The sequence below is a fragment of the Triticum aestivum genome, chromosome 5D (genome assembly GCF_018294505.1).
Source record: "Triticum aestivum cultivar Chinese Spring chromosome 5D, IWGSC CS RefSeq v2.1, whole genome shotgun sequence".
NCBI classification, from domain to species: Eukaryota; Viridiplantae; Streptophyta; class Magnoliopsida; order Poales; family Poaceae; genus Triticum; species Triticum aestivum.
The window spans coordinates 48,304,206-48,329,218 of NC_057808.1; the positions used below are offsets into that span (position 1 = coordinate 48,304,206).

General features: G+C 46.8%; 1 long non-coding RNA gene across 1 annotated transcript; it reads left to right on the top strand.

The window, feature by feature from the left end:
* The first annotated feature begins 3,945 nt into the window (after positions 1-3,945).
* LOC123126325 (uncharacterized) lies at positions 3,946-4,389 on the top strand. Its single transcript, XR_006461636.1, has 3 exons — positions 3,946-3,960; positions 4,088-4,204; positions 4,360-4,389. It is a non-coding gene; the product is annotated as an uncharacterized lncRNA (long non-coding RNA).
* Positions 4,390-25,013: the final 20,624 nt, after the last annotated feature.

The window sequence follows — 25,013 nt, forward strand, 5'->3', positions numbered from 1 at the left end:
TCTAATTAAGATGTTATGGTGGCCGCTTTTGTTCATAATATGGTTGACACATTTTGTTGATATGAAAATTGCTGTCAGCTTGGTGATTGAAGACTTGGTCTCTTCCATAATATTCCGAGTGATTGAACACACTTGGTAGCATACGAACTTGACCATCATATTTTGTAACATGACACGACTTGTATGTCGACTTTTGCATTTCCTTAATGGTTGTAGCTAAGATTGCTATTATTGATACATGTATTACAAACTGAACATGAATTGCATATTTTGAGTTTAATTTCATGATAATATACATGGTGCATCTGGATTTGTGCTAAGATGTCAAACCCTGAGTAGTGTTTCGATAAAAATATTGGACATCGAACTATCTGTGCATATAGAACAATGTCATATGAACTATAGGCATAACAACATATGTCGGTGTAGAATGTCTGGCGGTGTAGATCACACCTACCCTACCATATAGAACAATGTCATATGAACTATAGGCATAACAACGTATGTCGGTGTAGAATGTCTGGTGGTGTAGATCACACCTACCCTATCATAGTGCCAGTCAAATTATATTTATATTTTGATAAAGACCTTTGCCGACGGCAGTATAGTCGGCAACTACTTTTTCTTGTCAATTTTTTTGCCGGCATTAAGTATGTCGCTCTATGTGGCCTATCTCAACAAATTGTTTGACACTGCTTTGAGTGTCATGGTGTAGTGCAGTTGAATGAAAGTAAATGATCAAACTTGACTGCCATGACAGTTATAGACATAGTATCGCCGCTAGCATGATGACCGTCTATATTGTAGTCAAGCAGTAGTGCTTGTAAAGTGAAGTAGATATTGCAAGTGCATATTTCCTGCAAACACCATAAGCGTACTATCAATAAAAGAAACACCCAAGCAACACGCTTATAAGAGAACTGGTATTTCGCCCTTATATCCATCATCAGCAAGCAAGTTCAGTAGGGACAACATAAGACACACATACAACATGTAATGACAACAAAATGGGCTAGTTGTTGGGTTGGATTCATATCAGCCACATTCAACAAGTCTTACAAACCCATAACATCCATATATAAGTCTTGAGACAACAAGTTATGATTTATGAATGCCAAAAACGGCGTAAGGCAATATAACTATATTTATTGAATTGTACAAAGTTAGAACCCGACCCAATTAATCGCCTACTTTCCGACCTGATGATGTTGTTGAAGCATGCAACGTGAAAAGCTGGCCGCGAAGAATATCGAGGGTGGATGTGGCCCATGGCGACAAGGCCCCTTGCTGAGGTTGTCGTAGGCGGAGGCGAGAGGGAGTAGTGGGGGGTGCTGTAAGCGGGTGGTGCTGTGTGAGGGACTGGGAGAGGTGACAAAGGAGGAGCACCTGCACATTCTCTCTCTCAAAGGTTTTATTTGGGCTTGGGCCACTCATTCATTTGCTTTCATATTTGAGTTGAAACGAAATTCCTTCCATTGCCAAAAATCAGAAGAGGAGACTTGTTTATCCGTTTCCTCTCAAAAGAAGATGAAAATTTCAAGTCAGGTAGCGCTCGTCTGGGCCCACCAAATCCTATGATGTCCTCTCCTCTCACTTCGCCACAAGGCGATCCCCTCTTTTAATGGAAGATTAGAGCAAGTATAATAGTGAGCTTTAAGTCCGCTTACATGACACTTTTGATTAGAGGTAAAAGCATCCCGGGTACCCTAACTTGCATGGAATGTGATGATTTAGTCCCAAACTTGTAAAATGCAACTCCACCATACCCCAACTTGCACTGGATGTGATGATTTAGTCCCCGGCCTAACACAGCGCGACAAGTGGCAGCCAGCTGGCCGGATAGGTCGTCACCTGCACTTTTACAAAAACACCCTGCGTCTTTTCTAATTAACCCCCGCTACAGGCAGCTCTTCTGTTGCTGATAAGTTTATCATATCATCTGCAGCAGCAGATGTCTCTAGCGTGTGAATGCATGCGGCCATGGGCGCGCTCCATCCCTGCCTGCCATAACATTGTCTCTGCACTGCACCGCTTCTTTTTCTCTTTCCAAACTTAGCTCATGCATGCACCTGGTGTGTTTAGCTACCCAACAATCAGATCACGTCTCAGAGTGTGCATATAAATACTAGTGTATAAAACGGCGCAAAAATAAAGCTAGGTCAGAATGGGTGCTAAATACCTAGATACTTCTTGTACCAAATAGGGTATGCTTCAATTTTTGACAAGGAAACTGATGAGCTATGCTACATTCAAAATGTTATTATCTCTCTTCTTCTTCATCGGTTGAACGATCTAAGCTGCCTTCTAGGGCTTCCTTAATTAGTATACACTTTTGGGAGGATAAGATTTACATCAGAGAATGAACAACATGGCAAATAAACAAACAAAGTTGATAGGTACCAACAAGGGATTAATTAATTAAGCTAGCTCTACCACCTGAATTATGCGAGCAAAAACCGCCGCCTAGCTGGAGAGAAGAGATGGATCGAGCTAATAGTACCATCTGCTACTAATTTCGTTGCGATGGTTTTGTTTGTTGGGGACTCTTTAATTTGTGAGCGCCCGGTAAAATTAATTTGTTCATGGAGTAGTGTACTGCCTAGTTTGCGTTGAATAGACTTGTTCCTTCCTAACTTAGGCGCACGGATTTTGTCACGGTTTGTTTTTTATTTATTTGCTTTGCTGCGGGAGGGCAGATGAAGCATCTTAAGGCACTAATCTACACTGAAATTCCTTTTCTAAATAAACTCTACGGTGATAATTTATTTGTTCATGGACCTTGGGTGGGGTTGATGCCTTCATATGGAAAATGTACCATCTCCATGCATATAATCTGTAGCTACTAATTTTGCTGAGGCTGCTGCTGGATTGGATACCCGCCTGCTAATTTTGTTTTGTTGGGGTTTAATTTGTGAGCACCCGATGGAGAAGTTTATTACGTATTTGTTCATGGATTGGATGCCTGCCTGCTAGCTCTGCTGCACCCGGATAAGATAGAGATACTGTACTAACCAACAGAATGGGTTCATTTTGTTTTTTGAGAAAACTGGAACGCATTGATTTGCTGCACTTGCTCCCAACTCAAAACGTAATCAAGGTTTTGTTGGTCTTGAGTTACTTAGTTATTAACTCCTTGGATTCATATATGTTTGCATCTCCGTGGTTACTTTCACTGATTACTTACATTGATTCATGTTCTGCTGCCAAAATTGATCAATGAAGCTGCACTTAGAATTTATTTATTACTGTCTTCATCTTTCAGACTATGCAATCGTCCCTAAGTAATCAGTGAAGCCGCAGCTCTTGTCTTGTGCTGCTCTTCTCTAACATCAATCATATTAAGTTACTGATTACTTCCACAGATGGCGCAGGGATGGGCAGACGCTAGCCACCTGGATGTCTTTTGCTGGGGAACGGCCTGGATCAGCCCCCTCTTTTCACTGTAAGTACTATCAGTACTAGTTCTAGGAGTGCATTGTCGATCGATCGATCAATCATCTAATCGAATGAAGCAAGCAAGGAAGCATTCATTTTCTCGATGGATCATTTCTGAGTTTCATCCATGCGCGCCTTGTACATGCATGTTCCAGCTGGGCGACATGCATCTCGTGGCGCCACCGCGCGCTGGGCGGGGGTGGCCGGCGCCCGGAACCCATCATCGCCGCGCTCATGGGCAGCTTGGCCTGGCTCGCGTACGGCTTGGAAGTCATCGACGACACGGTCGAGCCGCTGTCTGTCAACGCCTGGGGTGCCACGTTCCAGGCGGTGTACCTCGTCACTTTCCTCCTCCTGTGCACCGATGAGGAGCGACGCCGTGCTATCAGGCCGATGGCGACCGCTGGGATCTACGTGGCCCTCTTGCTCACCATCGGCGGCGTCGACTCCGGCACCTTCAAGTTTCTCTGCACCATCGCGGGTTCGGTGTCCGCCGCCGCGCCGCTGCTCACCTACTGGTTCCTGGTACTGATCGAGCGTGATCCATCTCTCATCTTTCAACCAACTCAACTGAACAAGTGTATACTGAATGATGAACGAGCCTGAACCTGAACCTGAACCTGGATGGTTCCTTTGTTGCATTGCATTGCAGGACCAAGCTACGCTTCCACCCTGGGGCATGTCTGCCTTCTCCATCGTACACTGCTTCGCGTGGTGTATACGGGGCGTCACGAAGCCGGTACCACAGCATGAGGACTTATACATGGCGGTGCGAAATTTCTTCCTTCCTTCCTTCCTTCCTTGGACTTCATACTTTCATAGCTCTACTGCTGCTGCACATTATTCATTCTTTCGTTATCTAGCTACCTTTGCTGCTGCTGGTGCTTAACCTGCATGAACTCGCTGGATTTACTATGGATGCAGACGCAGAATGGGATCGGCGCTTTCTGCTCCCTGGTACTACTGTTCCTGGCCTGGTTTTTGCCCGGCGCCCTGGCACCGCCCATGGAAGAGGACATGCATCTCCTGGCGGCGCTCATCAACCCAGACGTCGTGGCAAACCACCCTCTGTTCCCCGCCCGCCCACCGCCGCCGAGACGCAGGAGCACTGGCGCTGACGTCGACACGCACCACGACCCACCGCCGCCGAGACGCAGGAGCACATGAGCCGGACTCCGGCGACCGTCGCTCTGTGAAGAGGACGAAAGCGGCCGACCTGACGTGCGAACCAAGGCCAGCATGCCTTCTGTTTGACACTTGGTCCTTCCTCACTCATCACTTCATCAGTATGTCGCCTGCTAAGGCTGCCTGTCAAGTTACACTGAGTTGGATTCCAGGAAGAACGATTTTGCTTTTGTGAAAAATTCAAGTTCCAGAACTTACTCTGAGCTAGTAGAATTCAGCACCCGACATTCATGTGTTTCACTTCATGCATATGTTGAAATGTAGTAGTACATCACATAACACATTCTTACATTTGCAGCATCCACCAATTCACCTCGAACACAACTTTATGTGAACGACATAACCAGTTTAATCAAAAAAAAAAGAAGCAAAAGTGTGGAAATTTAAATATACACAAGTTTAAACACAAAATCAACAGTGTGGCAATTGATCAATGTCGTAAGTCATGAGAAGTGTTTTTTTTTAAGTCCAACATGAGAGCTGTTGGTATTCACTGTTAAACATCCTGTACGTGGCCCCTAGCGTGACAGCCGAGAGGAGATTACTTGCACGCATTATATAGATAATTAGAGGGATATTTCATCTTGTAACCATAATCCTTATCTCTACCTTTCTTTCTTCTCAAGTTGTAATCTCTCCAACTGTATGCGCTATCAGGGAGGTGCGCCCCTGTTCTATAAACACGTACGGCGTCCCCTCACGATGAGGTAAGACGCTTTCGCCTAACGCACATGGTAATCAGAGCCTCCTCTTCCGAACCCTAGCTTTTCTTCGATCTCCATAGTGCCAAGCCATGTCTTCCTCCAGCGCCGCCCAATCCAACCCAGCGGCCAGGTCACGGAGAAGCTCTCCCGGACGAACTACGTCCTGTGGCGAACGCAAGTTACGCCGCAACTGAGGGGAGCCGGGCTCTTCGGCTACGTCGACGGGACCATGCCGGAACCCACCCGCCTCCTCATCACCAAGGACAAGGACGGCAAGGAAACGTCCGAGCCCAACCCTCTCCATCCCATCTGGGTGAGGGAGGATCAGCAGGTGCTCGGCTACCTCCTCAACAACCTCTCCAAAGAAGTGCTCATCACGGTGACCACTTTGACCACCGCGCACGCCCTCTGGGTGGCGCTCGCAGGCATGTTTTCCTCTCAATCTTTGAGTCGTGTAAACAACATTCGCATTGCCTTGATCAATGCATAGAAGGGCAACCAATCGGTTGCTGCGTACTATGCTTCCATGCGTGCTCTTGCCGATGAACTCGCTGCGGCCGGCAAGCCCATCCAGGATGATGAGCTCATCTCCTACCTGCTACATGGGCTGGACATGGACTACCAGCCACTCGTCTCCGCCCTCGACGCCCGCGTCACGCCGGTCTCCCTCGACGAGTTGTACACCATGCTGAGCAACTTTGATCAGCGTGTCGCCCAGTTCCACAGCACCGGCGGCGTCTTCAAGTCCTCGGCCAACGCGGCCACTCGCGGGCGCGGTGGGTACTCGTCTCGTCATCGCGGTCCTCCTCGACACAAGGGCAAGCAAGGCGGCGGCGGCTCCAGCAACTCGGGTTCCCGCAGCGGGCGCCCCAACTTCACCAACAATAGGGGTCGCCGTGGCGGGGGCGGTAGCGGCGGCGGCAGCTCGGGCAGATCACGACCCGATGCAGTGCGCTGCCAGATCTGCGGCAAGCCTGGACACACAGCCAAGGATTGCTGGTATCGTTTTGATGAAGACGAAGCTTCCTCTGATGAAGATGACAAGATTGCTGCTGCCGCCGATGGGTCATACGGCGTTGATACTAACTGGTATCTCGATAGCGGTGCAACAAACCATCTCACGGGGGAGCTCGAGAAGGTAACCCTACGTGAAAAGTACCACAGGAAGGATCAGATTCACACGGCCAGTGGTGCAAGTATGAACATAAGTCACGTTGGTCATTCAGTTATACGTACCCCTTCTCGTAACATTCATCTTCGAAAAAATTTGCATGTCCCTAGTGCCAACAAAAATCTTCTATCCTTTTACCGCATTACCATTGACAATCATGTCTTTATTGAATTTCATCCTTTCTTCTTTTTTATCAAGGATCAGGCCACGAAGAAGGTACTATATCACGGTAGATGCATTCGAGGTCTTTACCCGTTGATTTCGGAGCTTAGAAGATTCAATAAATAAGCCTATGGTGTTGTCAAGCTTTCTTCAACACATTGGCACGCTCGTTTAGGGCATGCATCTTTTTCTCTTGTTGAACGTTTGCTTAGGAAAATAAGCTCTCGTTTGTTGGTGAGCGCAATATTGAAACCGTTTGTGATTCTTGCCAGAGGGCAAAATGTCATCAATTACCTTATCCTATCTCTACAAGTGTCTCTACCAAACCATTGCAATTAATTTTCTCTGATGTTTGGGGACCTGCCCCTAGTTCTGTTGCTAGACACACTTACTACGTAAGTTTTATTGATGACTACAACAAGTTCTCTTGGATATATCTTCTTAAGAAGAGATCCGAGGTCTTTCAAGTATTTACAAATTTCCAAGCTCTCGTTGAACGCAAGTTCGATAGCAAAATTATTGTTAGACGGGGGGGGGGGGGGGGGGGGAGTATGAGAAATTAAACTCTTTTTTCCAAACTCTTGGCATATCACATTATGTATCTTCCCCCACGCTCACCAACAAAATGGTTCTGCCGAACGCAAACATAGGCACATAGTTGAAGTTGGTCTAGCTCTTCTAGCAGGTGCTTCCATGCCCTTAAAATTCTGGGATGAAGCATTCTTGATTGTTGTTCACATCATCAACATGCTCCCTAGTCGTGTTATAAACAATGAAACACCAACCGAACGTCTACTTCATGTCAAACCAAACTATACATCTCTTCGTGTATTTGGGTGTGCATATTGGCCCAATCTCCGCCCATACAATTCTCGCAAACTCATGTTCAGATCCAAACAATGTGTTTTTGTTGGCTATAGTGCCCAACACAAGGGGGTGAAATGTCTAGATGTCTCTACCGGGCGTGTCTATATCTCACAAGATGTCGTTTTTGATGAAACCAAATTTCCTTATGCGGATCTTCATCCCAATGCCGGCGCCTTACTTCGTAAAAAAATTCTCCTTTTACCACCATCTTTCACCGGCCTTGATGAAGGGGAACATAACCGCAATGATTTTACGTTGACTAACCCCAACCACTGTGCATGAGCTATGTGATGACGCAGGAAATTGCACTGGAAAAAACAGAGTTCAAATTGGTGAAGAAAACGGCCTCAACAGGCCTTATTTCATGTGTCATGCACCGGGGAGCAAATCTGCCCCGAGATCCGCTCCTGCAGACCTAGCAGACGCGCCTGCGCGATCATCCTTAGGATCTGCTTGTGCCGACGTCGCAGCCGGATCGACTTGGGATTCCGCGCCCTCAGCAGCGACAGGACCCGTCGCCCGTGCGCCCGTGAGCGAGTCCGCAGCCGTCACCTGTCCGCCTTCTGGTGGACCTGCAGGCGCGCACTTCCCCGCTCAACCGGTGTGCTACAAGCGGTGCGATCCATGCCGCCCGACCGATGCGGGACCCACCTCTAGCGCAAAAGGTGCTGGCCCCTCATCCCGACACCATGATGAGCCCTGTCGGGCGAGATCCTCTATGCCAACTCTGCACCGTGCGCCTTCACCTGCAGCCACAGAGGATCCGGGGGAGGATCTGGCTCCAGATTCAACGCCTGCTGCTCCTGGATCGGCTGCAGCATCCGGATTCTCCTCGGGATTGGTGGCTGCAGACCCTGCTGCTGGCTCGGGATCTTCTATGCAGCCCATGCAGGCTACTCTTTCACCTCCACGACGTGCACGGCTACAGAAAGGGGTAATACAACCAATTAATTATAAGCATGTCACAAAATATGGTATGGTGTGTTCCATAGGTGAACCAGGCGAACCACACACCCTAGAAGAAGCACTTGCAGATGACAAGTGGAAAAAGGCTACGCATGAGGAAAACATGGCGCCGAAGAAGAACAAAACATGGCACTTGGTCCCCTCACAGCAGAGTAAAAATCTCATTGATTGCAAATGGGTGTTTAGGATCAAAAGAAAATCTGATGGCACCATTGATCGCTACAAGGAAAGAATTGTGGCCAAGGGTTTTAAACAACGGTATGGTATAGATTATGAGGACACCTTTAGTCCTATTGTAAAATCTCCTACCATTCGTCTTGTCTCGTCTATTGCTGTGTCCAGGGGCTGGAGTCTCAGACAGCTAGATGTATAGAACGCGTTCCTTCATGGTGTTCTGAAAGAGGAAGTGTACATGAAACAACCTCCTGGGTTTGAAATTCAACCTGCACCAACTCATGTGTGCAAGCTTGACAAAGCATTATATGGGTTGAAGCAAGCCCCACGAGCATGGTACTCACGTCTCAGTCACAAGATGCAAGCACTTGGCTTTGTTCCTTCTAAGTCTGACACTTCATTGTTTATTTACAATAAGTGCAATACACATATATTTGTCGTCATCTATGTGGATGATATTATTGTTACAAGTTCATCTGATGAAGCTATCGCAGGACTTTTGAAGGACCTTAGTACAGAGTTTGCTCTCAAGGATCTTGGAAATTTGCACTATTTTCTTGGGATAGAAGTGAAGAAACATGAGGATAGACTTCACTTGTCTCAGGAAAAAATATGCCACAGATCTAGTAAAGAAAGCGGGCTTAAAAGGTTGTAAACCCTCTCCTACTCCATTATCCAGCTCTGAAAAATTGTCTCTTACAGAAGGAAAACCTCTTAGTCAAGAAGACAACACCAAATAGAGGAGTATGGTAGGTGCACTTTAGTATCTTACACTTACAAGACCAGATATTTCTTTTGTTGTTAACAAAGTCTGCCAGTTCCTTCATGCACCTACCACTGTTCACTGGACAACTGCTAAACGCATAGTCAGATATGTCAAGAACACACTTGGTATTGGACTTAATTTCAGAAATCATCTTCCACACTTGTCAGTGCTTTTTCAGACTCTGATTGGGCAGGATGTCTGGATGACAGACGTTCCACTGGTGGATTTGTAGTGTTCTTTGGTCCAAACTTAATCTCCTGGTGTGCTAGGAAACAGGCTACTATCTCTAGGTCTAGCACAGAGGCTGAGTACAAGGCTTTGGCTAATGCTACAACTGAAATTATCTGGGTGCAGTCTATTCTGAAAGAACTTGGTGTAAAAAGTAAACAAGCTCCATGTCTGTGGTGTGATAATCTGGGTGCTACTTACTTATCTGCTAATCCAGTCTTTCATGCTAGGACCAAACATAGTGAAATTGATTTCCACGTTGTCAGAGAACGAGTGGCTCATAAACAACTTCAGATTTGGTTTGTGCATTCCAAAGATCAGATTGTACATGGATTCACAAAGGCATTACCTACCAGAAGCTTTGAGGATTTCAAGCATAATCTCAACTAGATGAAGTTGTGATTAAGGGGAGTGTTAAACATCCTGTATGTGGCCCCTAGCGTGACAACCGAGAGGAGATTACTTGCACACATTGTATAGGTAGTTAGAGGGATATTTCATGTTGTAACCATAATCCGTATCTCTACCTTTCTTTCTCCTCAAGTTGTAATCTCTCCAACTGTATGCGCTATCAGGGAGGTGCGCCCCTATTCTATAAACACGTACGGCGTCCCCTCACGATGAGGTAAGACGCTTTCGCCTAACGCACATTAACTAGTTGCCCTCTTCTCCAAAATTTCTCTTTCACTTCGCGTCTAATAGCAGTCCACCAAGATATAATTAGCCTCGCTCTTTCCTTCCTTATTTTCTATGTCATGCCGCGTTTAAATAGAGGACAAATTAGGATTTATCTTTTGCTTCTTATTTCTCTGTCACGTCCCATTTATGCGGTTAATTAGCCTCTATTTCCTTCGTCATAATTTGCTATGATTCACGAGACGGCTTCCTGATACCCAGAAAACTTAAAGACATATATAAATTGGATAGGTTGAGTGTAAGGTAGAGAGGTGTGACTAATTTAATACATCAAGCACCAGCCCCTTGTTAGCCGGAGCAACATTGACGGTCGCGGTGAGCTCCTCCAGATCGTCAAGATCATGTACCGGCAAGCCAAGCGTAGCCCAATCAAAGGAATGGGTCGCTGGGGAGGGGGTGCCAAGGACCTCGCACAAGTGGTCGTCAACCACTTGGAGAGTGGTTTTTCTCTCTCGGAATGACCTCGTGCTAATGGCTTGCTATGTCTATATACCGTCTTTAGTACCAGAGAGTGTTTTTTCTCTCCCGGAATGCTTCTACTTCTTTGTTATTTAGATTCTACACGTTATGATTCAGGTTTATATTATTGTCCATTGTAGATGTTACAAGTTCATATGCAAAGCAGCTAGATTTGTTCAGATAGTTAGTTGTTGTGATGCCCTGGGATCCCTGATCTAGAATTGGGGGAGAAGGAGAGAAAGGGGAGTATAGGTGAGAAGCGTGTGAGGGGAGAGTTTAGTTCAGATCTTTTCCTTCCCGCCGAATCATCCGGGTCTTGGTACAATATGTAGCCGGCACAACGGGCCAGCCACCCTCGACACACGCACGCTTGCAAGGCCCACAGCCCAGCTCGCCACGCAGGGCGTTGTAGGTTCAGTTCAGGTGCAACTCTGAACCTGCACTTCTTCAGTCCGCTGCATATGCAGGCTACTGTCATATGCAGGCGCGACATTGCCCCCCATCTTGAGAGGATTCCCCTTCCCAGATGCTGGCATTTGGAAAACGTTGACCAAGCACCAAGTAATCCTCCCAGGTTACTGCTGCGGATGGCATGTTCTCCCACTGAATCTGCAGCTGGACGACCGGCGCATCTCCTTTCTTCATCATGCGACAGTCCAGAATGGCTGCCGGTTGTAACTCGATCGTTGGCCGCTAGATTCGGCACCTTGGGGAGCTCACAGAAGACCGGTGTGTAGTCGGGAATGAAGGGTTTCAATTGGGACACGTGAAACACAGGATGTATGCGGCTGTCTGGAGGGAGTTGGAGCCGGTAAGCGAACGTGCCCACGCGCTCAGTGACGAGGAAGGGCCCGCAGAACTTATATGCCAGCTTGCGGCACGGGTGATTGGTGACTGAAGTCTGGGCATAAGGTTTAAGCTTGAGCAGTACCTGTTCTCCCACATCGAGTGCACGCTCGGCGCGACGACGATTTGCCTGTTTCTTGAAACGAACTTGGGCGCGAGCTAGCTGCGACCGGAGCAGCTCAGTGTGCATGGCCCCGTCCAGGTCCCCGCCTCGGGCATCCTCTGGCAGCTCGGAGCTCAGTTGTGGTAATCCTTCGAGATTTGGTTCTCTTCCATATAAAGCTTTGAACGAGGAGCAGTTCAGAGAGGAGTAATGGGTCGAGTTGTACTAGAATTCTGCCGTAGGTAGCCATTTGCGCCATTTCTTGGGCGTGTCGTGCACAGCGCACCGGAGATACATCTCCAGACACTGGTTGACGCGCTTTGTTTGGCCGTCTATCTGCGGGTGGTTCGCCGTGGAATACAGAAGCTTGGTCCCTGTGGCGGCGAAGAGCTCGCGCCACATTGCGTTGGTGAAAACCTTGTCACGATCAGACACGATGGAGTGAGGCACGCCGTGGAGCTTGATGACGTGTTCCCAGAACGCGCGGGCAACCTAGGCTGCCGTGAAGGGGTGGTGGAGCAGCACGAAATGCACGTACTTGGTGAGCCGGCCGACGACGACCATAATGGCATCGTAGCCATCCGATTTGGGAAGTCCTTGATGAAATCCATGGTCAATTCCTGCCATGGTTCTTGAGGAATCGGCATCGGTTGGAGCTTCCCGGCCAGGTTCGTGTGCTCGTGCTTGGTGTGCTGGCACACGACGCACTACTTGATGAAATCTTCGACCGCGCGCTTCAGGCCGATCCAGGCGAACAGCTTGCGGACACGGTGGTAGGTCGCCGTGGTGCCAGAGTGGCTGCCGACAGCGCTGTGGTGAAGCGCGGAGATGAGCTTCGTTTGCAGGGCCGAGTTCGCGCCAATCCAGAGGCGCCAACGCTGCCTGATGATGCCTTGCTATAGGGTGCGCCCCTGGTCATCGATGTCGATGACGGCGAGCTTGGTGAGCAGGTCCTGGGCGTCTGGGTCTGTCGCGTATGAGTTGGCGACTTCCTGGAGCCACTGTGTTTGACACAGGGAGAGCCCGTCGAGAGCCATCAGGTGGCCGACACGCGACAGCGCATCTGCTGCACCGTTGTCGGTGCTGCGCTTGTAGCGGAAGGTGAATTAAAGGCCGACCATCTTCGCCATGGCCTTGCGCTGCAGCTCCGTCGCCAATTGCGTTGAGTGCACAAAGGCTCTTATGATCGGTGACGCGCCCGCTGAAGATATGGCCTCCACTTGTCGATTGCCATCATCACGACCAAGAATTCCTTTTCGTAGGTTGACAGCTTCTGATTGCGCACTCCCAAGGCTTTGCTGAGGTAGGCCACGGGGTGACCGTCTTGCATGAGCACCGCGCCCACGCCGGTGTCGCAGGCGTCGGTTTCGATGGTGAACGGGCGCGAGCAGTCCGGAAGGGCGAGCACGGGTGTGCTCACCATCGCCCTCTTGAGCATGACGAATGCGTCCTGGGCCTTCTCGTTCCACTCGAAACCCTTCTTGGTGAGCAGTTGCGTCAAGGGCTTGGCAATGATTCCGTAGTGCGGGATGAATTTCCTGTAGTAGCCGGTCAGTCCGAGGAAACCGCGCAGCTCGGTTTGGTTCGTTGGAACGGGCCAGGCGTTCATCGCACTGGTCTTTGATACGTCTCCGTCGTATCTATAATTTTTGATTGTTTCATGCCAATATTACGTCTTTCACATATTTTTGGAAACTTTTTATATGATTTATTGGACTAACCTATTGATCCAGTGCGCAGTGCCAGTTCCTGTTTGTTGCCTGTTTTTTATATCGCAGAAAATCCATATCAAACGAAGTCCAAACGCGATAAAAATTCCAGAGATTTATTTTGGAATTTTTGTGATTTTTGGGATGTGGAATCAACGCAAACGGGGGCCCACAGAGCCCACAACCCACCAGGGCGCGCCAGGCACCCCCTAGCGTGCCCAGGTGTCTTGTGCCCTCCTCGAAGGTCGTTTGGGGCCCTTCTTCTGGCGCAAGAAAGATAATTTTATGGAAAAAAATCGTGTAAAAATTTCAGCGCAATCGGAGTTATGGATCTCCAGGAATTTAAGAAACGATGAAGGGCCAGATCTGGGGAGCGCGAAACAGAAGAGAACAGAGAGGGAGATCCAATCTCGGAGGGGCTCCCTCCCCTCTGCCGCCATGGAGATCATGGACCAGAGGGGGAACTCTCCTCCCATCTAGGGGGAGGCCAAGGAAGAAGAAGAAGGAGGGGGGCTCTCTCCCCCTCGCTTCCGGTGGCGCTGGAGTGCCTCCGGGGCAACGATCGGGACGGCGATCTACATCAATAATCTTGCTACCGTCAACACCAACTCTCTTCCCCTCTATGCAGCGGTGTAACACCCTTCTCCCCGCTGTAATATCTACTTAAACATGGTGCTCAACTTGTCGGAGTAAATGGCCACGGGAAGCCTAACCGACTCCCCCTGGCTCTTCGAAAAATTACCAGGCCATTGAAGCCTTCAAGCATACAAAGCATAGGGCCGCCTTCCTCCGGCCGAGGGCCGACTCCCAGAAGGCGACCCAGCCTCAGAAACCTCCTCCAAGAAAGTGTAGGAGATATGCCCTAGAGGCAATAATAAATGATATTATTTATCTCCGAGTTCATAATTATGTTTATGTTCCATGCTATAACTGCTATGGTTCTCGAGTCTGCAATAACCACGAGGCTCGGAGGAAGACTCATATGCACGTGTGGAATAATAAACGGTAAAATGTATTCCTAGTCTAGCCTCTAAGACTAGCTCAAGTGTTGCATGATGGTTATGTTTTCCTGATCATGGGCATGTCTATGTCAGCAACCTTGAGGGCATAATGTTAAGAGAACATTTGTGTTGAATCGACCCGGCATGATGTTATGCTATGAGATTCATTCGTCACAAGTTTATTGGTACATAACACAGAGATGGTTAACGTTTGCATGATTCCTTAGACCATGAGAGTATCGAGTTTCTTCATGCTTGCTTCATGAACTTTGGGGTTTGTTAAACGTCATTCGTAAATGGGTGGCTATTACGGCGGCTTACGGGTTCATGGAAAAGTGTGTCAAGTAACTTGATAGCTCAAGATTGGGATTTGCTCCTCCGACGATGGAGAGATATCTCTGGGCCCTCTCGGTGTTACGGTATCCATCATCGTCTGGCCAGACACTTTGTGATTTGATCACGGGGATGCCGGAACACGATAACGAGAAAAGAGAACAATACCGGTAACGAGGTAACTAGCATAGTGGACAAGTTGTTGATCCACGGGAATGCCAACATGTCTCACCTCGGGTATTTGTAACATATCACGAAGCAACAGGAATAGCACACGGCAACTGGAGGTTCACTCGAATATTTATTCGTGTGGGTATAGGGGTCAATATGGGTGTCCACGGCTCCGATGTTGATCATTGATCGGAAGGGGTTCCGGGTCATGTCTATACTTCACGGAACCTATAGGGTCACACGCTTAAGGGTCATCTATCTGCTGAATACTAGACAGGGAGTCTGAGAGAAAATCACCGAAAAAGTTTCGGACACCGAAAAGTTTCGGACAGCGGAATCGTACCGCAGAGAGAGGTCATCGGATAAGTTTCGATGATACCGAAAAGTTGTTTCGGGATACACCATCAAGTCAAATTGGTTTCGGCACATGCCTGATAATTCTTGGAGGATGCCAGAATCATTCTGGAAGCTTTTTGGAATTTTCTGAGATAAAAACCGGAAATGTTCCGGAGCTGCCGGAGCCACTTCAGATGCGTTTCGCAGATGAAAATCACTAAAACCGGAATTGTTTCGGAACGCGTTGAAAATCATTTTAGTGGGTACTGGAAATGTTCTTAGCCCACATAAATATTTTCAGTTCGATCAGACGCTGAAAAACGTCGTCGTGAATAGTGAAAATCAGCTTTATGGTTACTTTATGGAAAGCCACCTTTTGGGGCTTTGCTCCAAAAGATCTTGGGGATGACATGGATGGATAGGAGCCATTTTTTGGGCCCCTCATGGGGGTGTGGCCGGCCACATGGGGTATCCCCCCTTGGGGACCCTCTTGTTCCTTGGTTTCACTCCTAGGTCCTTGTGGAAGGACTTCATTCATGTGCATTTTGGGTTTTTTGTGAAACTACCCTACCCCCTTGGGATTTCCTATAAATAGAGGTGGAGGGGCAGCCCTCCACACTCATCCCTTGCTCTCATACACATGCCATGCATTATCTGGCTTCTTCTCTCCCTCCCACGAAAAGAGTTTCGTAGAGCCGTAAGGCTGTCTGGGTTCCGGCAGGAACTAGTTCTGGACGGCGAAGCCCTGCCGGATAGATGACACCGTATGTGTGCAACTCTGTAGAGAGATCATAGTTTCGGTCTTAGTTCGTGAGTGCCTCCCGAAGGGCTGTCCGTGTGACCGTCCGAGTTTCGAAGGTCCTCCCGAAGGGCTGTCCGAGTGACCGTTCAAGTTTCGAAGGTCCTCCCGAAGGGCTGTCCGCGACACCGCCCGGGGGGGCTGTTCGACCGCCTCCTGGAGGGCTGTCTGAGGAGCAGATGAGGGTATACATCCTCGCGGTTGGGAGGTTGTAAATCCTAGCTGCGGGGATCTGCACCGCCGATCGTCATCGACTCTACTTCCCGCTGCGCTACGAGTCGGTAACGAAAAAGATCAAACCATGTATGCAGTCTCCATAGTGGTCCTGGGCTGGTGCGTAGGTCGGAAATTTTTTGTTTTCTGCTGCGTTACCCTACAGTGGCATCAAGAGCCGTGCTATGCGTAGATGCAGGTTTCGATCTAGAATACATGGAGATGTATGGGTATTGCATAATATAATTAGGTAGTAGATGAGATCTATTGCTGAAAATTATTTATGCGGGTGACAGATGAAATCTGTTACCCGAGGTTCTTATTTCTTCCCTAGAATTTGCGTTTGCTCAATCTCGAGACAGCATGGTGGAATTTGACAAAGTTCTGGCAATCCGTGATCCTGATTGATCATGGAAGTGCTATCAGTTCTTTGGGTTCTGCCGTAGTCAAAAGAAAGATGAAATTCGCAGATGAAAGGGCATTGCAGATATGATCTGCACGGGGGTCATGCGTATGACGAAGTTTAGTATGGGGCTCGAGATTTAATTATCCCGTGTTTCATACACCCCGAGATGTTAATCTAGCAACCTGAATAATCATACTTGATGATGAACGTTGGTCGTTGCGGTTTAAGTCAAAACCTTAGAAGCCACGTAAAATAAATTTTGCATAAACCGATTAGAGGCGTCTAACTTGGTTTTGCAGGATGTGCATGTGATGTGGTATAGCAGTGCTCATACTAATTCGATTATGTATGAGATGACTATATGATGTAATTTGATTAACATGACCTGCGTGTCATGATTCGGCATGATGGTTGGAGCCATATGATTGCATTTTAATGACCTGCGTGTCAACCTTGTTGTAATGCATTATTTTGTTAGCTATAGAGATAGCAATATTATCTGGTGCATCGACAAGGTGGTGGCAATCTTCGTGAAGGTGACCACCGACGCGAATGCCGAAGACGAAGAAATGAAATACTTCTCCGTCAGAAAGGGCTATACCATATCATGCTATTATGAATTGCCTGAGATGTTTATCCCTTATGATGCACCCTTCTTGATTGCGCGGTAGTCGCTTTTATTAGGGTGATCTCTCACTTAAAATATCAAGTAGTTAGTGTTCTCCCAAGTGTAGCACCGTCACGGCACCTATCTTTTCGGGGTGCGCCATGGATGCATGGGTACGAACGATTAGAGAAGTGTGAGGCGGGTGAGGTCAGACCTCGCAGCAAGATCACTTGGTTGTCTTGACGTTCATGGCAGGATCGTCCTGAGCTCGGAACACACGCATCGAAAGATGAGCAAGAGTCACATAGAGATGTGATCGGCAAGTTGGCCTACCGATTAAAATTCCCGTTATGAGATGATGATTCTATGGCGATGAATTGAAGTCTGGATCTTGTATCACTCAAAATTAATTGTGAGAGATATTGATTTGAGTGGGAGCGCACTGTTGAATTAACATGTTTAATTCTCAGTGCAATTAATTATGAACACTGTCTAAGTGTTTCTTGCATAATAGTTGTAGAATAATGGCTCGCATTTCCACCTTCCCTATTAAAATTGAATAGCTGTTAAATATCTGGTTAAAACTTTACGATTGGTAACGTAATATGAGGATTGTCCTCAAAAGTGCCGAGAAGGACTTTGTCCTATCGCATGCTTTCCGTATCCTCCCGCTAATGTTATGGATCATGTGACTCTCGTCCTTCGATCCAAAAGCTAGAATTCTGTTACGGTCAAGTGGAATATGGTTGCTTCCATGAAACCCAAACTTCGAAAGTTGGGATAGTTATATGATATTCATGGAACTGAAAATTATTTTCAGATACAAACAAAGCAATGTTTGTTTGCAAGTATTAGTAAAAGTGTTTACTATGCATTTGACTGTTGGGAAAGGGATCCAGAAGAACGCCTGTCATATAATGGAAGGTGAATAAAACAACAACTTAAAGAGAAAGGAAGTGTCCAAAGGGTGTTAGTATGACTTACACGCCTAGGAAGTCCGGGGCTAATGCCACTCTTAAGTTGGGTGCTTCTTTTGCGAGTAGGAGAAATACTAAAAGTTAAACTGTTAGAAGTAAAAAGGCAGAAAGAAAGATGACTGGAATATCCAGCTCATGTATGAATGTCATACAAGTTTTTGTTGTATAGTAGGCTGGTCAAAGATATAGTTCTTGGGAATTATGGTTAAACATGTTAATCCCTAATTCTTGGGTATTGTGAGTTAATCACAAAGATACCCGCTCGATTGCATTCAATTGCGAATCACTGTAAGAGCTATTGTGGCCTAAAAAGACTAGCCAGAAATGAGGTTAAGGTATACACAGGGAACATAGTAAATGTTACTATACCTTCCATCGGTGTATTGCCGTCTGTATTTATTTTCATAATTCATTTAGAGTTTTACAAACTCTAGCCCATTGCATAAGGTATCTTGCAAGAAGGTTGTTCATAAGAGAACCTTTTATGTTCGATGTTATGAATAACACAAGGGCCATACTTTCATTATGAATGAGATGTATGTTATGAATATTGATAATAATACAATACCTCTGGGTTTACTTTCATAATTCATTTTAGAGTTTCATACACTCTAGCCCATTGCACAATGTTTGTTGCAAAAGAGTTGTTCATAAAAACAACAATTGTTGTTAAGTATTATGAATAACATGAAGGGCCATGCTTCCATCCAAGATGGCATGTATGTTATGAATATTGATGGTAATATGATACATCCATAACACTGACGCTAAATGTCGCAAGACTAAAAGAATACCACACAAGTGTGGCACTACATTTGGTCACATTGGAGAAACCGCATGGAAAATTCCATTATGATGGATTTTGAAGTCTTCTTGATTTTGAATCATCTGACACTTGCAACTTTCCTCCGAAAAGTGAAGTTACTAAAATACCGTTCACAGGCCATAAGGAACGAACAACAAACTTATTAGTGATCATACATTTGATGTGTGTAGTTCGATAAGTGTTGTTAGTGGTGGATTTATTTATCTTTAGAAATGACTCAAGTAGATATATGGATATTTACTTGATGAGACGTAAGTCTGGATCTTTTGAAATCATTCGAAAGGTTCTCAAAAATGAAGTAGAAGTTATTGTAACAAGAAAATTATGTTTCTGCAATTTGATTGCACAAAGGAATATTTGAGTTACATGTTTAGCGAATGTCTGATGAGTTGTGAAAGGGGTTTCATAACTTGCACCTCCCGGAACACCACTGCAAGTGGAAAGTCTGTGGAGATGTAATCAAACCATTTATGACATGGTAACGTGAAAGATGACATAAATAAATTTGCCATTATCCCTTTTAAAGTGATGCTTTAGAGACTGCGGCTTTTACACTGAAAAGAGCTACATCGGGTCTGTTGAAATGAAGCCATGGTATGGTACGCCCAACCATGTTATATATTTTCTTAACATTTGGAATATGGGGCTTGTGTAAAAGGTTACAAACCTATTCCAAATCAGACAAGTGCTACTTTGTAGGTTATACCAAAATGTTGGGTATTCCTCCCTCACTATACCGAGGCAAATAGTTTTGCCGCGAAACGGTGTGCTTTTAAAGAGAATGGTTCTTTCAAAAAGGTGAGTGGGAGAATAGTGCAACTCGACGAGATAAACAGTATCTACGTCATCAGATCAAAGGAAAGAGACCTTGGAAGTAATTCCAGAGTTTCCTAGTGCGACTGATATGGAAGTCTCTACAATAAAATGTATGAACTTCGGTCGAACTTGCAGCTGAACCACGTAGGCAAGGCTCGTGCAAACCTCTCAGGTGCGCAAACGAGATATTGTTGTTATTCAACATTATGCCTACGATACACAAGGAAGCGTTGATGGGCCCTGACTCCGGAATTGGCTAAATGCCAATACAACCCGAGTTAGTTTCCATATAAGTGATTCAAGATTAAAACCTTGATACACCTTTCGGAAGACTTAGAGTCTAACGAATATTTATGGAACTTAAAACTGATACGGATAAAATGTTTTATCCATAAAGCTCGACTTGTTAAAATAACAAGTTCAAGAGTTGACTACGATGAGGTTGTTTTCATCGTAGCGATGCTTAAAGTCGGTTCGGGTTGAACTAGCAATTAATACATATTTCAATCATGAGATATGAAACATGGATGATAAAAGGATTTCCATCTGATGGAAATGAAAGCTAGGACTTGTATATGATACAGTCCAAAGTAATTTGTCGATCCACAGGATGCTAGTAGGTATGCAAACTTCAGAGTTCCAGCAATGGACAGAAGAGAGCAAAATGGAGTTGGAATCTTAGGGTTTTGATGAAATGGTCAAAGGGGTTTTGACTTCATCAATGGGTAACGAAGATGCTTGTAATTCAAGAAAGTAAGTGGGAGCGTACTAATATTTCTAAAAACCTTATGTGCTTGGCACATTGGTAATTGGAAATAAATTTCTTGACACAAATTAGGACTTCATTTGAAAATAGTTTTTCGATGAAGTGCTTAGGCTAAATAGCCTCAATATTAGGCATGATGATCTATTGAGATAGATTTACCTAATGGGGCTAAGCAATGAATACATATTGACAAGATGCTAAAACCTTTTAGCATTTAAAACGCCAAGGAGTGATTCTTGCCAAAGTCACATGGAAAGAGTTTTTGCAAGACTCGGTGTCCCAAAACACTGATGAGTAAAATACATGATGCAGATTCCACACACTTTTGTGTTTGGATTAATCATGTATTCCATGGTATGTAAAACAACCAGATATATCCGATACTCCCATGGTGTTGCGAGTAAGGATACTAAAGTGATCAAAGTACTGATCGTGGGACAACAGTGAAAGATGTCATTGAGTACTAGAGTAAGTACTGATGATATGTTTTCTTGCAAGCGGAGATCATGAAGAGTTCGTTGTAAAATGTTACATCGATAGTCTTCATCTTTTCACCGTGCGATTTTTGATTTAAGTTAAGGGTTTTGTGTAACACACAATGTGGTGGCACAGTTAGTTGGAATTTGTTCAAACTAGTTACTGTGGCGAATTCTATAACAAGGGCTAAGTATGTTGACGCTTTAGAAGCGACAAAGAAGATGTTGAATCATATAGTTCATTCATGAACTTAGTATAGTTCCAAGATGGCTTTTGACAATGGGACACTACTGCAGGTAGTTGCTCCAAAACTCAGTCTGAGGAATCCAGGTTTGACCTGTGATTCACATACATACAAAGCCAAGTCCACACAAAATATGAATTTTGTGAAAACGTGAAAACACGAGGACATGCAAAGATACACACGGAACTGAAGTCGTCAGATCCGTTGGACATCAGGCTATACCACAAGCGAAGCATATTTACACCGGTGTGCCACAGGTGTAAAGTGCATTAGCATTAACTAGATTATTGACTCTAGTGCAAGTGGGAGTCTGTAGGAGATATGCCCTAGAGGCAATAATAAATGATATTATTTATCTCCGAGTTCATAATTATGTTTATGTTCCATGCTATAACTGCTATGGTTCTCGAGTCTGCAATAACCACGAGGCTCGGAGGAAGACTCATATGCACGTGTGGAATAATAAACGGTAAAATGTATTCCTAGTCTAGCCTCTAAGACTAGCTCAAGTGTTGCATGATGGTTATGTTTTCCTGATCATGGGCATGTCTATGTCAGCAACCTTGAGGGCATAATGTTAAGAGAACATTTGTGTTGAATCGACCCGGCATGATGTTATGCTATGAGATTCATTCGTCACAAGTTTATTGGTACATAACACAGAGATGGTTAACGTTTGCATGATTCCTTAGACCATGAGAGTATCGAGTTTCTTCATGCTTGCTTCATGAACTTTGGGGTTTGTTAAACGTCATTCGTAAATGGGTGGCTATTACGGCGGCTTACGGGTTCATGGAAAAGTGTGTCAAGTAACTTGATAGCTCAAGATTGGGATTTGCTCCTCCGACGATGGAGAGATATCTCTGGGCCCTCTCGGTGTTACGGTATCCATCATCGTCTGGCCAGACACTTTGTGATTTGATCACGGGGATGCCGGAACACGATAACGAGAAAAGAGAACAATACCAGTAACGAGGTAACTAGCATAGTGGACAAGTTGTTGATCCACGGGAATGCCAACATGTCTCACCTCGGGTATTTGTAACATATCACGAAGCAACAGGAATAGCACACGGCAACTGGAGGTTCACTCGAATATTTATTCGTGTGGGTATAGGGGTCAATATGGGTGTCCACGGCTCCGATGTTGATCATTGATCGGAAGGGGTTCCGGGTCATGTCTATACTTCACGGAACCTATAGGGTCACACGCTTAAGGGTCATCTATCTGCTGAATACTAGACAGGGAGTCTGAGAGAAAATCACCGAAAAAGTTTCGGACACCGAAAAGTTTCGGACAGCGGAATCGTACCGCAGAGAGAGGTCATCGGATAAGTTTCGATGATACCGAAAAGTTGTTTCGGGATACACCATCAAGTCAAATTGGTTTCGGCACATGCCTGATAATTCTTGGAGGATGCCAGAATCATTCTGGAAGCTTTTTGGAATTTTCTGAGATAAAAACCGGAAATGTTCCGGAGCTGCCGGAGCCACTTCAGATGCGTTTCGCAGATGAAAATCACTAAAACCGGAATTGTTTCGGAACACGTTGAAAATCATTTTAGTGGGTACTGGAAATGTTCTTAGCCCACATAAATATTTTCAGTTCGATCAGACGCTGAAAAACGTCGTCGTGAATAGTGAAAATCAGCTTTATGGTTACTTTATGGAAAGCCACCTTTTGGGGCTTTGCTCCAAAAGATCTTGGGGATGACATGGATGGATAGGAGCCATTTTTTGGGCCCCTCATGGGGGTGTGGCCGGCCACATGAGGTATCCCCCCTTGGGGACCCTCTTGTTCCTTGGTTTCACTCCTAGGTCCTTGTGGAAGGACTTCATTCATGTGCATTTTGGGTTTTTTGTGAAACTACCCTACCCCCTTGGGATTTCCTATAAATAGAGGTGGAGGGGCAGCCCTCCACACTCATCCCTTGCTCTCATACACATGCCATGCATTATCTGGCTTCTTCTCTCCCTCCCACGAAAAGAGTTTCGTAGAGCCGTAAGGCTGTCTGGGTTCCGGCAGGAACTAGTTCTGGACGGCGAAGCCCTGCCGGATAGATGACACTGTATGTGTGCAACTCTGTAGAGAGATCATAGTTTCGGTCTTAGTTCGTGAGTGCCTCCCGAAGGGCTGTCCGTGTGACCGTCCGAGTTTCGAAGGTCCTCCTTAAGGGCTGTCCGAGTGACCGTTCAAGTTTCGAAGGTCCTCCCGAAGGGCTGTCCGCGACACCGCCCGGGGGGGCTGTTCGACCGCCTCCTGGAGGGCTGTCTGAGGAGCAGATGAGGGTATACATCCTCGCGGTTGGGAGGTTGTAAATCCTAGCTGCGGGGATCTGCACCGCCGATCGTCATCGACTCTACTTCCCGCTGCGCTACGAGTCGGTAACGAAAAAGATCAAACCATGTATGCAGTCTCCATAGTGGTCCTGGGCTGGTGCGTAGGTCGGAAATTTTTTGTTTTCTGCTGCGTTACCCTACAGAAAGATACGAGATAGCCGACTCCAGGAAGCCGGCCCCACGGGTACCGACTCCCAGAAGCTGGCCGCGAAGAAAGCCGGCTCCCAGAAGCCGGCCAAGACTGCACCCACCAAGACTGTACCCACATAGCGGCGATAGGATGGGGTGTGGCCACAGTACAGCCCACTACCCCCGAATCCCGGAACGGGCATGGCCACAGGGCGCCGTACGGGCCAGCCGTCCCCCGTCCGACGCGGCACTATAGCCATGTTGGCCTCGATGTCACCCACGACAGGTGCCAGTACGGCCCGTGGGCGGCGGGCCCCTTTGCCAGAGAGACATCTGAAGGCGGCCTGGCCTCCTCTAGTCGGTCAGGGATGTGGCCGGCTCCCAATAGCCGGCTACCTCCCTCCCTCGAAGCATGCGCCCCATTAAGGAGACAAGACGAGGTAAGGCTACAGTGAGAGCTCGCAAGGCGGTGACACTGTAGCCATGCTTACCTCGACAAAGCCCTCATCATCAGAGGCGAGGAAACAGTAACCAGCCGCCGACAAAGCCCCCAAGCGGTGGGGCCGGCCTGCCGGCCAAGAGGTCGGCAGCCGGCGGGACCCACCAGTCGGCGGGCCCCAATGACCGGCGGAGAAGCCGGCGAGCATAGACACTGACGGCTGGGACCTGCGCCCAACCGGATTACCATTGTACCCCTGGGGGTAGGCCTATATAAACCCCCCGGGGCACCCATGCAAGGGGGATCATATAGAATTCGACACACCACCTAGAGAGAAAGGGAGAGCTAGCCTTGTCCTTCCTCTTCCTCTAGTCAAACAGCTCCAGGAGCGCTTGTAGCTACTTGTACTGATCTAGTGATCATGCGGAGACCCCGCAGAGCACGACTAGGGGTGTTATCTCCACGGAGAGCCCCGAACCTGGGTAAGATCCGCCGGCGTGCATGTCTTCGCCTCATCCCGTTTCCAGGCACCGGCGATGTATTACTGGCTCCCACAATGATAAGCCACCCATTGGCATATGTCGCACCTACCACCCGACATTTGGCGCCCACCATGGGGCCAGGTGCACCGTTGTCCGGAGACCTGTTCTGGACGACAACCC